Source organism: Rana temporaria, chromosome 5 (assembly GCF_905171775.1).
Source record: "Rana temporaria chromosome 5, aRanTem1.1, whole genome shotgun sequence".
Lineage (NCBI taxonomy): Eukaryota > Metazoa > Chordata > Amphibia > Anura > Ranidae > Rana > Rana temporaria.
Window position 1 is genome coordinate 307,584,508 of NC_053493.1, and position 19,414 is coordinate 307,603,921.

Genomic DNA, 19,414 nt, shown 5'->3' on the forward strand with positions numbered 1-19,414 from the left:
AACACCATTCCTACAGTAAAGCATGTAGGTGGTAATATCTTGTTATGTGGGTGTTTCTCTGCAGCAGGGCTTGAAGCACTCGACAGGATAGAAGAAAAATTAATGGGGCAAAATACCATCACATTTTTAAAAATGCCAACATGACAATGACCCAAAACACACAGCAAAAATGACCACTCAAAGGTGGAAGCAGAAAAAGATAAATTCCTTGCATGGCTTAGTCAGAGCCCAGTCTGGAATGACTTGAACACTGCAGTCCTTAAACGGTCACCATCAGATTTAAATGAACTTGAACTGTTCTGCTAAGAAGAGTGGGCAAATATTGCAAAGTCTAGATGTGCAAAGTTAGCAGAGTCATATAACCAACAGACTAAAGGCTGTGATCCTTTTTCCAACTCAGTGATTCTGTTTTTGAATTATTATTTTTTTCGGACATGTTAGTGTTATATCTTGCACTTGAATGTTATAAGTTGCACTAGTAAATACAGCGGGATAAAACAAAAACTGTGTCTGTCTTAATTTCAGGCTGAAAAGCAACAAAATGTGATTATTTTAAAGAGGGGGTGATTCTTTTCTATAGCCACTGTATGTATTGCATTTAAAGTGGACCTGCCATTTACAGTAACCTGCAGTTACATGTCATGGTTCATTATAGTATATTAAAATAGAAATTTGCTATTCTTTTTATCCTCAAAAAGTTTGCTTTTACATTTTTTCTACACAATAACTGAACAAATAGTAGAAACCAGGAAGGTAATTTGTGTTTCCATTCAAAAAAACTGTTTTAAAGTTCATTTATTTGTGCAATTCCTTTCCATCAAAATCAATATTGTAAGGCTTCAATTTTCTGTTCTACAAAAATGCCCATATTTCCAACTGTTTTAAGCATTTCTAGCATATAAATTGATGTTTTCTAAGTTATGTTTACTGCATTTAGAGTGAAAAAGAGTTCAAATGTTTTCCTGTTTTTCTGTAAAAGAGGATAAAAAACATTGTCAGAAGTTCCAACCCTTCCCCAAACTACCAATACAGAGTCATTTTGTCTGTTAGAAAGAATTCCCATCACTTCCTGCCCTGAATGTCCCTGTAGTAAATCATATGAAGTTGGTTGCCCCAAAAAATTATGATACTTAGCTATGTTACTTAATTTTACATAGATAATATTACTAAAATTGATTTCATTGTTAATTGTTATTAAATAGTAACTATTAATAATTATTTGGGATAATTGGGATTAGTTGCTAAAGCCACTTTATCAGCAGAGAAGCCAGGCAAGTAGAATGAAAAGAACACACTGTGCCCACGTTTGGCAAATATATGTAATAAAAGTGTTTTACTGCTATATACCTGGTTTTATCCAGTATAAAAAAAATAGCACAGCAAAGGTTTCCCCTCTGTTCTTGGCTATTCTCAAAACCTAATGTTTTATCGTTTTTAGTAATTACATTCATTGGCAACAGTAAGCTTTATAACAGCCCCTGTGGCCAAGGGAGTGAGTGTATTCTTTTAGAATCAGGAAATACCCTCCGGCACTATGAAATTATTTACCTAATCAACAAAATACAATTATGGAGCTAGAAGATGCTCTAGTGGATAGCTGTAGTTGATAAATACTTTAGATCATTCCTTTCCAAACATGTCCTTAGAGAAGTACTAAAAAGTTGTATCTTATAAGCACTGGAGCTAAAAGAAATCAGCCAAGCATTGGGCTGTTGCTCAGATCTTGCAGATTCCAATTTCTGCTGGTTGAAGGGGACAGATGAAGAAGGGTCAACACAGGTTAAGTAATGTACAGTGTAGAAAAGTTTGTTCGACATAAACTAGAAAAATTTAAAGAGTAACACAGTTAATATCTATAAGCAAAGTGCCAAATTCAGGTAAGTCAGCAATTTGGTTATTGATCACTGAAAAAAAAAAAAATGAGTATGTAGCTTTGCATGTTTAATTCTTTATTTTATTTAAAGTGTTACTAAAGCAACAACAGTAAAATCAGTCTGTATATGCAGTAATGCTTGTTATACTCAAGGGGAACATAAGCGATTAATCCTCTACATCACAGGTGTCAAACCTAATTTTCATTGTGGGCCGCATCAGCATTATGATTGCCCTCAAAGGGCCGGTTGTATCTGTAAGATTAGATGTCCAGCACATCCCCTCCCCATATATTACATGTCAAGAGCCACCCCACCATCAGAAGTTGAGTTCCCCACTCTCCCTTAAATCACAGTGCACCCCCCTTACCTAATGCTGCTGCTGGGAAGAAGCTGGATGCATTGCTTGAAAGCAGAAAGTAAGGCTCTTAAGGAGGAGCAGAGGAGGGCTGGAGCTCTCCTGCAGCTGCAGGAGAGGTGAAAGAGCCACATCAAATGGCATGGTGGGCCGGATTTGGCCCGTGGGCCTTGTGTTTGACACCTGTGCTCTACAGTGTGTAAAAAGGCTGTTTGATCCTGTCTCTCTGATCCTCCTCTTCTTCCACTATCGCAAAAAAAAAAAGACATTTACACAGCCAGTGGATGGGCTGCACATGCTCAGTTTGGTGTGTATTGCTAAAGAGTTTTGTTTTTTTTTCTTGGGTGGGTGCATGTGATCAGCACAGGGCCAATCAGCACTGTCCAGACAGAGGATCAGGGGAGAATAAAAACTCATTCTACAAGGTTTACTAGGAACTGATAGAAGTCACAAGGCTGCTATATACTACTGATGAGAAAAGGTATTTAGCAGTTTATATTTACTAAACTAATTGCATTTCTATGTTGTGTACTGTGGGAGACCAGATATGGTGAATGCAGGGTCCTGGGTTTAGTAACACTTTAAGCAAGAACACATACAGTAAAATATCAAATGGCAGGCAACGGAAAAAGAACACACAAATCATTATGCTGCTAGATGTCTATATGAAGAGAAGCTAATTATTGTATCCTATGCTTTGATGGAAGACATGTAATTTCATAATTTCAATTTTATGTGACTGCTGTCAGGTTGATTGGCATGCTAGCTTTTTATGTGTCTTCAGTACTCCAGTGGTGAGAAATGGCCACCAAATCATCCAGTACCACCCAGGGTGTAAGATAACTAGGAATATTGGTGTTCTCTCCTGTTATAGATTTTCTTTGATGAAAAAAACACCAAGAATTGATGAATGCAACAACAAAAGAATAACAATGTCATTCTGGCCTTGAAGGGGAGATAAACGAATTAACCTACCTATTAGTTAGTTAAGGAAACGTTACTTTTGCTATTTGCCCCATCCCCTTTAGCTGAAGCAGCCCACCCACCCTCTCCCCCTATAATGACATACTTATTCTCACCACCAAGCCCAACCATAATGTCTGACCTTTGGACAGCTTCCCCATCCCAATGTTTGTTCAGGCACAGTAGAATCCCATCGACCTATATGGGGCCATGAAATAGAGCAGAGCCTACATATGGGGTTCCTAAAACACCAAACAGCTATGAGCAATTTAACTTCGGAGATGAGGTGGTTTGTTGCATTACAGCTTTTTTCTTCTTTTTTAACCACTTAAGGACCGGGAATAATTTCCCCCTAATGACCAGGCCATTTTTTTACAATATGGCACTGTGTCGCTTTAACTGACAATTGAAGGGTCATGCGACATTGTACCCAAACAAAATTGACACCCTATTTTCCCCACAATTAGAGCTTTCTTTTTGTGGTATTTGATCACCTCTGTGTTTTTTTTTTTTTTGCTATTAACAAAAAAAGAGCAACAAAAATATATATTTTTTACTGTTTGCTATAAAAGTTTCATCAGTTTGGGCAAATATGTATTCTTCTACATATTTTTGGTAAAAAAAAAAATCACAATAAGCATATATTGATTGCTTTGTTCAAAAGTTAGCGCGTCTACAAAATAGGGGATAGATTTATGGCATTTTTATTATTATTATTTTTTTTCACTAGTAATGGCGGCGATCCGCGATTTGTAGCAGGACTGAGACATTGCAGCGACAGATCTGACATTTTTTACACTTTTTGGAACCACTGACATTTATACAGCGATCAGAGCTAAAAAATAGCCACTGATTACTGTATAAATGTCACTGACAGGGAAGGGTTTAACACTAGGGGGCGATCAAGGGGTTAAATGTGTGTCCTATGGAGTGTTTCTAACTGTATAGGGATGTGACTCACTGGGGGAGGAAACAGATCGCTGTTCCTACTTAGTAGGAACAGACAATCTGTTTCTCCTCCCCTGTCAGAACGGGGATGTGTGTGTTTACACACACATCCCCGTTCTAGTGTTTGTGCCTGCGTGATCGTGGGTGGTTAGTGGTCATTGCGACCGCCGACCACACGCATCGGGTACCCCCACGGTGCCCACTATTGCCCTTAAAGGTGCCGATGTACACTTATGGCAATTTGCGGTATCGTGCTGACCTGCCGCAGTATAATGATGGTGGCTGGTCAGCAAGTGGTTAATCTGTTGATCTAACCAGTAAGTCTGTTGTTTTTTAAAATAACAATTCTCCAGTAGAATGTATCAGTTACAGAAATGTGTGTTGCTTACAATATTCAGCTTTTATTTATGTAAAATTTTATCCCAAAAGAAAAAAAATATTGTTTGTGGCTTCAATGTGTTAGTGTATTTAAATCTGCTAGTACTTTTAACACTACCCTCCCCCAGACTGACAATGCTGCATTCATCTAGAGTAGGGGCATTGTAATACAGGAGGTGTGTTACTGGCCAGATCACTAGGTGAAAACAAGGGAAAAAAAGCCTATGAAGAGAAAACGGATGTAGCCACCACATCTAATAATTGAGAGACTGAAATATATTACATTTTTGGTTTTGGGTTTAATACCACTTTAACCCTTATAATAATATAATAAAGAAGCCCTAGACAGATTGCTTGTCTATATACATAATGGGGGTTATTTACGAAAGAAAAATCCACTTTGCACTACAAGTGCACTGGAAGTGCAATCGCTGTAGATCTGAGGGGAAGATCTGAAATTGGGGGAAGCTCTGCTGATTTTATTGTCCAATCATGTGCAAGCTAAAATGCTGTTTTTTTATTTTCCTTGCATGTCCCCCTCAGATCTACAGTGACTGCACTTCCAAGTGCACTTGCAGTGCAAAGTGGATTTGACTTTCGTAAATAAGACCCATTATCTTTTTCTTTTTACTTCGCTCACTTCGCCCCCCCCCCCCATAGTGCTGCCTACCTGGTCTTATACTTACCTTTAGATCTGATCAAGAGATGTTTACTGTGTAATTACCCTCCAAGCAGTACTGCCTTTCCCACCAAAAATGGGTGCTTCATAGTGTGCTTTAATGGGTGCTTCCTATGGAAAAGCTGTACTTATGGCAGCCTCAAGCAGTTTTTCAGAGACAGGCTTGCCTATAGGAAATAATGTGGCCACGGTGTGCAAACACAGGACAAAAGTGGAAATGTTTGTAGGAAAGGCTTGGTGCCTCAGAATATGACTACACAGTGCAGATAGCTGTATCGGAGCTAAAGGTAAGTATAAGATGAAGTGGGCAGCACTCAAGGGGGTGGCAGGAACTAAGTAAGTTGTATAGTTGTCCTTCAATGTTTGGCTTTGCCTGGAATGTACCTTTAAAAACATATCTTACAATGTCTGATGTTGCTGTAACCTAAAATTGCAGGTTCACAGAATTGAGTTTGTTACACAGGAGCCATTTCAGCCAGTATGCTTCCTAAAAAAAACTAGTCCTTGAATTTTTGGAGCACTTTGTACTCTTATCAACAAAAGCACATGTTCCCTGCTTTCGTGAAATCGTCAGATGGCTCCTGGGTTAAACTGAATAGCTACTAAATTCTAAATCAACTCGAATACCTATTTTAGGAGACTGCAATTCCTACAAATAATGCTCAGTAACCACAAACCAAACCTATTTATGAAAAATTCAGTGACCCTATTAGCATTTTCAATGACTGCAATAGGCAATTAGCATTGACCTTCAGTAGATCACACCGGATTGGAATGATCAATGAAACAGAATGTTATCTCTAGTAAAGTTCAAACGCACATATTCTAAAGCTATCCGCCTTCATAAGCGATCAGTGTTTGTTTTCTGTCAATACCATTGAACATGATGGAAAGCAATTTGTTCATTTCTTCCCAAGCTTTTTGTACTGCCCAGGTCTGTTTAAAATGCTTTATTGATTGCATAGATAGGGTTTAGCTACAAGTACTTTTAAAATGCTATTAGTTACATTTCGGTTCTCCCATGAAAGTTAATAAATATAATTTTATTGCCGTGGTTTAGAAAGGTACTGTCGGCATGGAAGTCGTGTGCTGCTTTTATCAGTAATTTGTTACATTTTACATTTTCGTAAGTAATTAAGGTTGCTATTATTTCCAGAACATCTTGTAAAAAAAGAATATTCACTTTTACAAGAAAGACTCATGGCAGTACAAGTGAAATCACTTTTAAATCAAGTTAAATTACCGCACTTAAGAATTTAGAGAATGGTCAATTTTACCTAGACAGCCACCCACAATAGATTGCTTTGTTTAGGACAAAAGGTAAAAGGGGAATAGTCACTAGTTTGTTATATTTACCACTAGCTATGCATCTGCAAAATCTGTTACCTCTGCTAGCGCCATTAATTCTGACATGCAATCAGCTCAAGAAGAACTAAGGTAGAAGAATAGCAAAGCTATAGCAAAGTGAATCTTCCAAAATCAAGCCATTCTTCTACTCATAAAACCTAATAAACTTATCAGCCATTTAAAAAAAAAGTAAAACTTCCGCTTAAAGTAGAACTGAACTCAAAAATTAGACTTCTACCCTTTTTTTTATATACCTCCAGAAAAATAGCACTGCACTTCCTATGCTTCAGTACTCCTGTGGCTTAAGGAAGGCCAAAGATGATGCTATTATGGTTGCAGGAACGAAAATTGCTTGATTCCTTTCCACTGGACTATTGTGTTCTCCTGGCAGGGGGTATGAGGTGCTGTCCCTGCCAGGAGAACACAGAGATTATTGCTATTGACTATAGCTACTGTAAAAATGCTGGTTGTACCCAAGTCAATCAATGGAATGACCTGGGTACAATCATACTGCCCATAGATGGCTCGAATCTCGGCCAGTCCCTACTGAACCAGCCAAGATTCAAACCATGACTAAGCACTAGATTTAGTGCGAAACGCATCAGTTGCCCAGGTTTTTGTTTTGTTTGCTATGACTTGTAGTGCTGTTCCTATTTCAATAAAGGCAACCATTGTTCAGAGTGTGGCTGTCCAGAAACATCTCTTTGTCCAAGATTCAAACCATCTCTGGCCAGCTTAAGCCTCTTAGCTTTTAATCTGCAATGTAAGATACAAAAAATCACTGTGCTTCTGATTGCTAATCTAATTTAATGATGTCATTACTATCCTACTCACTGCTCTCCTTGCTAGAAAATCTGTTACTGACAGACAAAAAGACTATGTCCAGTATGGACTTCACATAATGCAACAAAGTCTTGTGACCCAGAATAAGTCATTATTTTTTAGTGCTCACAATTTAAAAACTGGAACCTGTACAATCAACCTTTCCATAGATGGTTCGAATCTTGGCCAGTTCCTGCTAAACCAGTTGTCCTAAGCCTCTTAGGTGCTGATCTGCAATGCGAGATAAAAAGACTATGTCCAGTATGGACAAAGCCAGCTAGCCAATCATGGCAGAGAGTTGGTGGGGGTGGGAGAGGGGGCGGGTCAGGAGAGAGGAGGATGGGCTAGGTCAAGGCTCCGTGTCTGAATGGACACAGGAAGCTGTGACTCGGTTGCCCCCATAACAAGCTGCTTGCTATGGGGCCACTGAACAGGAGGGAGGGACCAGGATCACATAATTGGAGAAGGAAGATCCAGGCTGCTCTGTGCAAATCCACTGCACAGAGCAGGTAAGTATAACATGTTTATTTTTTTTAATAGGAAACAAAACAAGACTTTACAATCACTTTAAGAACTGGAACCTTAAATATGATATGCATTAACACACGTTTTGTAAACAACTATATTTTTTGCTAAATTGCAAAATTTACACTTTAAATTTGTATATCTGAACACTTTTACCATTTTTAATATTCATGATTCTGTGTTGCTAGTTTTGTAATTTACACATCTCTTTTACATACATAAGAAAATGAGGTCACCTTCTTTATTACATATAGAGCATACACTGGCATCATTTCCCTGTTCCAGCCTTCTTCAGTGAGGGGAAATTGATGAGGTAAATTCAGGACTCTATCCTAAAAGTTTGATCCCTGTGTTAGACTAAAAGTACTGCGCAAATCAGAAGAAGGTAATTGACTGACACAGCCAGGGTTGGACTGGCCATCGGGACTACCGGGAGTTTCCCGGTGGGCCGATGGCTCAGTGGGCCAGTTGTCACTCAGGGGCGTCGGGAGGGGGTGGCTAAAGCCCCGAATGGGTCCCCAAAAAGCCCGGAGTCCGCCCTGACTGTAAACATCCAGACCAGTGATGATTGGTGGGCAAGCGGGGGCGTGCGGCCGCAGTGAGAGTGGAGCTGTCAAAACGATGTCGGGAATGGGCGGGGCCAATATGCGGGGGCACCCCCATCATCAGTGCTTAGATGTGACAGCTCCACTCTCACTGCAGCAGCAAGCCCGATACCAATGTGCGGGGCTCCTTTCCTCCAGTACATTTGCAAACACTGCCTGTATACACTCTGACAGTTAGAATGTATACAGGCAGTGTTTGCTATGTACTGGACGAAGGGGGCCCCGCACATCGGTATCGGGTCATGCGGCTGCAGAGTCTGACTGCTGGCTGGGGAGGAAGGTGGTGGCCGCACCCGTTGCCACTACTGCAAGTGCACGGTTCCAGTGCAGGCTGCAGAGTATTGCTGCTGGAGGGGGTGCATGGCGGGTGGAGTGCACTGTGCAGGGTGACAACAGTGAACCTGTTGAACATCCTGCCTGTGTGTCCTCTTCTCTCCCGTGTAACTCCTCCTCCTTCCCCCCCACAGCCGCTTTCATCCATACAAACAATAGAAGACAGACTGTCCTAGCAGAAGTTGCTGTTAAAAAGTTAAAAAGCCTGTGATTGGTTGCTAGGGGCAGTCCTAGCAACCAATCGTCTGTCTGTAACATTGAAAGTTGAACAGCTCCCGCCTTCTGCTTGGACGCTTCGCATCCTCTGAGTGTCTTCTCCCTGCTGTGTAAGGTAAGGGAGGGGGCACTGACATAAAGGGAGCTGTGTTTTGTTGCAAAGGATACCAAAAAGAAGGGGACTGTGTAAGGAGGGGGGTCAGTGTTTGTGTGAGGGGGGGGGGGTCAGTGTTTGTGTAAGGAGGGGGGGTCAGTGTTTGTGTAAGGAGGGGGGGGTCAGTGTTTGTGTGAGGGGGGGGGGGGGGGTCAGTGTTTGTGGAAGGAGGGGGGGATAGTGTTTGTGTAAGGAGGGGGGGTCAGTGTTTGTGTGAGGGGGGGTCAGTGTTAGTGTGAGGGGGGGGGGTCAGTGTTTGTGTAAGGAGGGGGGGATAGTGTTTGTGTAAGGAGGGGGGGTCAGTGTTTGTGTAAGGAGGGGGGGGGTCAGTGTTTGTGTAAGGAGGGGGGGTCAGTGTTTGTGTAAGGAGGGGGGGGGTCAGTGTTTGTGTGAGGGGGGGGGACAGTGTTTGTTTCAGGAGGGGGGTCAGTGTATGTGTCTGATTTTTTTTTTAATATGCAGCGGGGGGGGGGGGGGGTAAATGCACTGCCGCTGGTCATAGTAACTGATTTATTAGACCCTTTCACACTGAGCCGCCCATAGCGTCGGCGGTAAAACGCAGCTATTTTTACCGCCGACAATTGCGTATAGTTTGTGTGTGTGTGCAAAAATTAAGTGGGCCGGTCTGGATGAAGTCCAGGGCCAAATTTTTGTCCCAGTCCACCCCTGGACACAGCTGGATCTCAGACTGACATTGGGAAAATTGGGATAATTACAGAAAGCTAATACAAGGGCAAATTCAGATACGTATACCTTCTGCATATAAAAATACACATTTTAATGATAATACAGTGTAGTTACAATAGATGTTTTTCTTTCTTTATAGCTGTATAGAACTTAACTATAATTCAAAGGCTTTTTTTGTGTACATTCAGTACAATTTAAAAATGCAAAATGCCAGAATGTGGCAGGAAAGGATAAGACTAGAAGACAGGATGGTTTTGGTACTGTTTCAAACACTAATTTTTCACCAAATGTGCTTTTGTGCATTAAGCCTTGAGAAAACTAATTGTATTCAGTAGGACATTTTGAAATGTGTTTGGGAAAATTCCTATAACTTGCATTTCGAGTGCCTTGGCCTGCAATAAATGAAATGGTGCCCTTCAATGATACAAAACATCTAAAACGCATGGCAACGCAACTTTATGCAACACGTGTTAATGCCTGTGTTTTCAAGGGCATCTGGTTGGAACAGCCATTTTGAGGGATTTTTCTCTTAAGAAACAAAAAATATTTGGAATTCTGTACCGGATAAAAGGTAGAACAAAGCCTTCACTAAACTGGTTATGTATTCACATTTTATTCTGCCAATTACTTTGGACACTCAGCAAAACATCAGAGCCGCTGAACACAAAGTTCCATGACGTCACTAATGCCAAAACAACATAGCAGAATTCACTCAGATTTGTCATTCTTTTTATTTTTCACATGACCTGGTTTCCACAAAGGGCCGAGGCAAATCAGAGCATTCCAGGCATAATGCTAAAAAGCAGGCCCAGACCATTCATCAGGAGATTTAGAAACAATAGCTGACTCGTAACGGATCATCTCTGAGCGGAGCAGACAAGCCAGGAAAGCTCTAGCGCATTTTGTTTCACAGTGAAATTACAGTGGGAAACAACAGAGAGCAGACAAGAGACCTATACATTCCCAGCACCTCCACATTATTCCAACATACTGCTCAGCCTTTAACAGATTCAGGCTACCAATTGGCCCTTAGTAATGCTTCTAACAAAATGATTTAGCAAAATCACAAGAGCTTGTTTTCTATTGAAAGTAGGTTAAAGTCTGTCCTTCCCGAAAGCATCTGCCTGTTTAATTCAAGAAGCATGGCATTCACATAAAGGGGGGAATAAAGATGTAATATATCACACCCTGCCCAACAAAAAGTTGTGTCCACTTCATACACCCCATCAGAATAATACAAAAATGATCTGTTTTATAATTTACCTAAAGCCGATCGATCGTTTGTATTTACTAAGAAAAATACAACATAATACCTAAATAAGTCAATTGTATGATGTGAGATACCATTAAGACACTAGGAAGTTCATTTACTAAAGGCAAATCCACTTTGCACTACAAGTGCACTTGGAAGTGCAGTCGCTGTAGATCTGAGGGGGACATGCAAGGGAAATAAAAAAACAGCATTTTTGCTTGTACATGATTGGATGATAAAATCAACAGAGCTTCCCCTCATATCAGATCTTCCCCTCAGATTTACAGCGACAGCACTTCCAAGTACACTTGTAGTGCACAGTGGATTTGCCTTTAGTAAATAACCCCCACAATGTTATACTCATTGACATTGTTTATACATATGTGACAAAATTAAGGCAAGAGGTGTCATAAAGATAAAGGGGTTCATTTACTAAAGGCAAATAAACTGTGCTCTGCAAGTGCAGTTTCTCCAGAACTTAGTAAATGAGCAGAGGCTTTGCTGACTTCCATCATCCAATCATGTAAATCAAATGCTGTTTTTTTTTTTAATGTCCCTGCACATGATTGGGTACTCTTTGCAAAGTGAAGCCTTACCTCATTTACTAAGCACTAAAGCAAAGTGCACAGCCTATTTGCCTTTAGTAAATCAACCCCAGAGTATTCAGTATTTTAAATAAAAACGTTTACCAATAAAATGTAACCTAAGCCCAGGTTCACACATATGCAGGAACATGTATAAATTGCACACATCACCGCACCCCCTGGCACCCGCAACCAAAATTCTCTTTTAGCAGAGGTACAAGGTGTCATTATTTCTTAATAGCACCCCCCAGGGATCAGACATGAACCATGCTTTTCTGTGCCGCTTCCCTGCAGGTTTCGTTTGGGTAAAGGGTCAGGGACTTTTTTCCTGCATTTTACACAGGTGCAGCAGCCCATTCAAATGAATAGGCTGCTGTGCCCGCGCAGACGCATCCACACAAATTGCAGAGATATGAACCTAGCCTAAAGGAGCACTAAAGACCCATAAAGGTCTTCCAAAAGTTCAACAGACAATTGTCCCCAAGTTTAGAGCCAGGATGTCAGATGGAAGCTGACAGGACAAGCCATGGCAGTTGTGCCTATGGCACATCCATAAGCCACTTCCATTTGAACCTTCTTAAGTCGCAAAATATGGTATTCTTTGTTTATATACATGCTCAGTAGTGCTTGTACACATTAGTTGTAATGGTAGGACTTGTTTCTGAATGCGTATTGTATTGTATTGTATTGAGCCAAATGATTTACAATGGATGGACACTCTATCCCCTTTGCACTGCTATAGAAACCATGCACAATTCAGACTATGCTGCTGCTGCTGCCTTTATTCTTCCCCTCTGGAGGCCCCTTGGCCTAGATAGCTTATGGATGCTAATCAATAAAATGTTTTTATTTTTTTTCATGGGTCATAATTGTTGTGCATCTGATCATTACACAGGCTTAAACTAAACCTGTCACTATAGGGTCAAAACAACAAACAGCAACCTTCAGAATATAAAGACAACATCTTTACCTTTCCTATAGATTGAACTTTGAAACGCTGTCATAATGCAGCTCCCCACCAGCCTCATGTATCAAACACTTCCAGGTGTGTGAATTTCTTCTATCTGCACCACATTCAATGGGTCCTGCTGGCTTGTATATCACTAAGGAGGTAAGAGCCAGCGGGAGAAACGTATATCACCATGGCCGTCTTTAATATTGATTGGACCCTGAGCAAACATTTTCTTGGGCCCCTCTATCCAATTTCGCTCTCCACCTGCTCTGAGACTAGAGTTGCCACCTCATCCCTTTAAACCCGAACACATATTAATTACACAGGTTCTGTGGCTGATTAAGGTGGTAATTAAACTTACTTGGGCCTTATCTGCATTAAATTAGAACCTGTGTAATTCATATGTGTTTGAGTTTAAAGGGATGAGGGGAGAACCCTACCCGAGACATACAATACATAGCAACTAGACTCAAAATCAGTTTACTGAATCAGATCAGGCAGCGATTGTGATTGGTTGCCAGTGTATCATTACTGCTCACTGACTGTCTGCTAGAGGTTACTGTTCACTGATTGGTTGCTAGAGGTTACAGCACATCATCTCCTCACTGCCTGCACACCATGGACTGGGGTGGTGAGAGGACCTATAAATAGACAGAAAAATCATAGGGATCCTAGAACTCTTGGGATCAGTGGCAGTGCTGAGGGGAGGTAAGGGTGTGATGAAAGGCAATACATTTTTTTTTTTACTGACTACCAATAAGAGGAGTTTCAACACTGACCACCAATGTAATAAGGGTTTACACTGACCACCAATGTAATAGGGGTTTACACTGACCACCAATGTAATAGGGGTTTACACTGACCACTAATGTAATAGAAGCATTCACAATAACCACCAATGTAAGAAGGGATTTACACTAACCACCAATGTAATATGGGTTTACATTGACCACTAATGTAATAGAAGCATTCACAGTAACCACCAATGTAAGGAGGGATTTACACTGAAAACTAATTAAGGGGAACCTTCACATGGGCCACTAGTGTGAATGAAAGGATTGTACACCAAGCCCCAATGTAATGAGAAGATTTACACTGACCACCAATGTGACTGAGACATTTAGCCTGCATCACATTTGTGTGTGTCGGGAACGAACGAACAGATACACAGCAGTGCCATTAATTGTTAATGAGACCCTCGCGCATGTGCTGACGTGCTGTGGAACCTTGTGATTTTGAAAAAGCGTTAGGGACTTTTTCCGCATTTTTAGTGCATAGAGCAGCCCACTGAAATGAATGGGCTGCCCTACACGTGACCTACATGTTTATTCACCCTGTCAGTACACCTTTGCATCCTAAAACCCCTGCTAACCTCTGCACCCCAAACCTTCCCAATCCTCTCCACTCCAACCCTCCACCCCTTTAACTCTACCTGCCTCCTCTGTTCATCTTTGCACCCACCTTTCTTACCTCTACACGTCCCCTCCTAGCTCACCTGTGTACCCAAACTGTAATTCCATCTCTGCCTACATCTGCACACCCACACTACAATTTTCTCTGATGGTCAGAGGGAAAAATTCTCCTTACAAGGGCAAAAATATCCTCCTCACAGATTGCCAAAATGATTTTCGGTGTTAGTATTTTCTTGTCTAAGGCCCCGTACACACAGCCGAGGAACTCGACGTGCCAAACACATCGAGTTCCTCGGCCAGTTCAGCCCTGAAGCCGCCGAGGACCTCGGCGGGCCGAGAGCTCCCATAGAAGAACGAGGAAATAGAGAACATGTTCTCTATTTCCTCGCCGAGGTCCTCGTCCGCTTCCTCGGCCGAAAGTGTACACACGGCCGGGTTTCTCGGCAGAATTCAGCCAGAAACTCGGTCGGAAGCTGAATTCTGCCGAGGAAACTGGTCGTGTGTACGGGGCCTAAGAGGTAGAATGTGTTAATTGCTCAAGGAACCCCTAGCAACCTCTAGAAGAGACATAGGGTTCCATGGAACTGGGAAGGGCTGTTCTACAGTGTTTTAGATGTAAAAAAAAAAAATGGGTCACAGCTAATAGATTTTTTTAAAGAAAACTCATAAAGATTTTGTAAAAACAGCTTTATATATTAGTCTCTCTTGTAAACTCTTATGCCTCCATATCATATACTTTATTTATCAGGGTCTTCCTCATCCCTCTGTGCCTGTTCATTATGGTTATAAGACTTGCAAATTTAGAAACTGTATGGCATTGTGTAAATTGTGGGAACCTTAACATACTGGCCAATAAACACAACTGTGACACAGCTAGGCCTTTTTCGGACCTGCTGCAAAACACAATGGCAGCTTTATTGTTACACATTTCAGCTTGCTACAAAAGATATGTAGGTTAGATGAGCCCCAGTGGTGGTCTTTTTCCCTGTGGTTGAAGTTTCTCTGCCTTCTTATACATGTCAAATTGAATCTTATTTCTCAGCCTCTGAAGTAAAAGATGCAATACACCCACACCAAGAATTTATTTGCTACACACCTGGCATGTATTTATACAATACACTTACAGGTTTTCACTCTCTTTAATGCCAATCTGTTGAATTTATCTAATTAGCATGATTAAGTAGAACAGTATGTCATACAACAACCACAGCCACTACTGCCGCTGTACAACTTCTGTCAGAGTAGCAGAAAGTAACATATTTACAAGTGATTACATTATTCTCATCTCAGCGCACTTCTATAGAAGTTAATTTAACGAAGCACATGGTAAATGTAAAATAGTCATATAATATAACCTAATGCAATTCCATACGAAAAAAGCAAACAATAATGCTTTCTGAAAAAATACTCCCCTGGCCTTTTTCTAACATTTTAATTTTAACCCCAGTGTGACACTTTCCCTAAGCAAATCAAAGCTAAGTAGGTCTGAATCGGTGAAAAAAAAATGTAGCTCCCATGATGCAATATAAGCTTTCCAGACATTAGCCAATCTGACACCAACTGACACTTATAAAAAACTTGATGTACGATTCAAATCAAGTTTTTGGGGTTTTTTTTTGATTGACACTGTGCTGGTCCTGGGGAGCTGCGGGCAGGAGTTTTTAGGCGAGGCCGCAGCTTCGGCCTAGTCCGCAGCGTCTGGCCTTGTGGACTAGGCCGAAGCAACGGCCTTGCCTAAAAACTCCTGCCCGCAGCTCCTCAGGATTTTTTTTTTTTAGATGTGATCTCACTAAAGCTGCTAGCAGGAGATAGTGTATATGTCCTGGGAGAAAGATCCAGTTAATCTTAAGATTGTGTGGTATCCCATGGAGAGGTGAAAAAGACCGCTAAGAGTGAAGGATTTCTGCTGTGAATCAACCTTCATGTTCGGAGCCTGGTGAAATAATCCTTATATGCTGAGCCCATTTGATCTCCGTAGCAGAGATCCACCTGAGACGGTAAGCGGCCAATTTATCTATCTTTACCTAATGGAAGCATAAGCTGAAGATTTGTACCTCTGCTCCTGTGTCCAAAAGAATCTTTGCAGTTTTTGTTTGTTTTTTGTTTGTTCTTGGACTTTAAAGTGATCACTTGAGATTATATTGCTGAAAGTGTGCGGCAATTCTTATATATATTGTTTTTCATCACTTACGCTCATATTGTTGTATGTGAGCGGCAATTTATTTGTGTTTTCACTAGTCACCATATGGTTTATATATATATATATATATATATATATATATATATATATATATATATATATATATATATACACATTTATACTCGCCTTTTAATGCGATTTTTTAGGTTGCGCATTATTTTCATTCCATTACAAGTTACTCTCAAACCAAGGTTTTACTGTAAATTCTTTATACATATAAACACTGCATGCCATGGTTGTGGAAGAGTAACTAATCACCAAAATGAGCTTACAACTGTTAGATGAAATAAAGAGGAAGGTGAGATATTGTAAATGTCCATTTGTTATATGATCAGAGAGACGGAGGATACACCTCTGTCTCTTACAGAGAACTGTGCTAGAGAAATAGAACGCGTACTTCATTACACAGTATTGATCTCACAAACAAAGGGCTTCCATTTTATTGATCGCTTCACACAAATGCCCTTTTTGCCAACTCAGGCATAATTCTCTGTGAGTGTTGATGCACCGTAGATAAATGTCAGATGGTAACATACAGGACTATATGTCATTACAGGTATGACTACTAGCATTTGGAGTGAAAGGACAGAAAAGCCAAATGTTGATCTAAAATCAATATCAGATACTAAACAATGCCGACTCTCTTAGTATTATTTGTGACCTTAGAAAGGGAGGATTTACTAAAGAACATCCAATTGTGCCAGACCAATAAACTGGTGTTCATTTTAAAGACCAAATTGGTTTGAGATAATATTAAAAATGCAAACTTTGCCCTAACCTTTGTATGTTCAATGAAGGCAGCACAGGTTCAGTATGTTAGAGTGACATCACACCACTAATATCAGCTACAGCTAATGACTGTGTATAGTTCACATGTACACAATCTAGTATATTTCCAACAATGGCTAGCAATCATCTACTTAGTGAATGAACAACCGAGTTCACAGAGGATGCTTTGTCTTTTTTTCCCTTGCATATGATTTGTCTTTAGTGATCTAAGTTATAGTTATATAGATTGCAGTAAATTCTTGCAATGCTTTCTTAAATGAAACAATGGAGACCGCCTTTGCTGACTTCCCATTTTGAAAATATTAGTGACCTGGCTGTCCTGGTGACACTCTTGCTTCAATACTTGGCCTGGAACAAGTATGCAGATGAGAACTTTGCAATGATTTTCTCTGCATGCATCTTCCAGCTCAATACTCATAGTATTGAACGCACTGGGCCAGGGTAACTGCCAAACATCTAGCATATCCTCACAGTAAAGGTTTACTTTAGGGCCACACCAGATGAAGTTCCATGCAGTTCCGTGCAGTTTTGTTTTCTCTGCACCAATAGAGTCAGTGCCGGTCAGTTTTTGCACCGGAAACTGACCGGAAACTGACTGCATGGTGTGCATTCATTTTTAGTACAGAAAAAAAAAGTGCGTACAGAACTGAATGGAACTGCGTCTGGTGTGAACTAGCCCTTAAAGCTGTACTTTAAGCAAATACTGTATATACTCGAGTATAAACCGACCCGAATATAAGCCGAGGCACCTAATTTTACCACAAAAAAATGGGAAAACTTATTGGCTCCAGTATAAGCCTAATGTGCTGAAAAACTTGGCTTATACTCGAGTATATACGGTAGCTATATATACAAACGAAATACATGTGTCTTATGGGAGCCTTTTTAACTGCCAGTGCTGAGATTTTCACAGCTCTGCCACAGAGAACTGCATTGTCTGTCAGGGAAGAAGACTTTAGTTATCTCTCCTGCAGTTAAAGTCATCATTCACCAATTTAAATCCATATGCTTCTAACATTAGTAAATGGATAGGAAAGTAAATCATATTTACATATATTAACCTTTTTTTTCACATTTCTTCAGTTACTTCCTGGTTTCCATGCCTAGGCAAATGATGTCATACATTTCAGGAGTCTTCAGAAGGGTAAGAGGGGTCTTCTCAGCTAAACACATCCTTCTTCATGCACACCTGAGCTAAGGGCAGATGGATTTCAGGAAGGAAATGCTACATGAATGACCTGCCCTTACTCAAGATGACCACAACCAGAAATTCTATTTTTTATTTTATTTTTCAAAGTGATTTTCCAGCAAAATAAAGCATAGAGACATGGATGGATAGGGAGTTTGCTTTCAATATTAAAAATAAATTAAAGTGATATTTTTTTTTTTTAATAATAAACATGTTATACTTACAGGTTTTGCACAGAGCAGCCCATATCCTCCTCTTCTCGGGTCCCTTTTCTGTGCTCCAGGCCCCTCCCTCCTGTTGAGTACCCCCACAGCAAGCAACTTGCTAAGGGGGCACCCAAGCCGAGTTACAGCTCCCTGTGTCCATTGGCTAACTGATTTTGATTGACAGCAGAGGGAGCCAATCGCACTGCGCTGCTGTCTTAGCCAATGAAGAGGAGAGTCCCGGGCAGCTTAGTCACTCCTGCAACATCACTGGATAGAGAAAGTATTAGAGGTAAAGGTATGTATTAGAGGGGCTGAAGGGGGCTGCTGCACACAGCATAGAATGCATTAAGATAAAAAAAATCCCGCCTTTACAATACCTTTAAATACCGTTTGGTTTGTAGTGCTCAGGTGCAATGTAGTTCTGCTTTAAGTAACACATGTTTTTGCCCCAGCCAGTGACTGGACAGTGAAAAGAGAAACAGCAGACTGAAAAGATTATCTCTCTGTTCTCTCTTCCTCTCAGCATGCTCCTTTTTAGCATTGTTTCTTTACTAATTTGCTTCTCACGCTGCTTTTACAGCTTTCAGTCTGAGCTCCGGTGTTCAGGGACTGCAAGAGGCTGATACCAGGTTAGATTCAGGAACTTGCACTGCTTGCATTTAAAACAACATTTAACAAAGTATCCATGAGTACAGAGCTGTAATCATCTGTGTCTTTTATGTCTTTCTGAAGTTTATCTTTAAAAGGAATGACAAGTGCTAATTGCTGCTGTGACTTCCACTTCTGAGGTGAGATGTTAGGTAAGTATTTGTTGTGAAAGTCTGGTTTTCATTTTTTTTTTCTCTAGGGAAAGGCTAAGAACTGAAGACTTATCACACAAGGCTTCTGGAAAATAATCTACCAGTTCTGCTTGATGAACAAACTCATTCACTTTTCACTGCGTA

General features: G+C 40.6%; 1 protein-coding gene across 2 annotated transcripts in view; it reads right to left on the reverse strand.

The window, feature by feature from the left end:
• The window catches only part of CDH2 (cadherin 2), a 414,273-nt gene that overhangs the window by 294,958 nt on the left and 99,901 nt on the right, over positions 1-19,414 (reverse strand). The gene's annotated exons all lie outside the window — the stretch shown is intronic.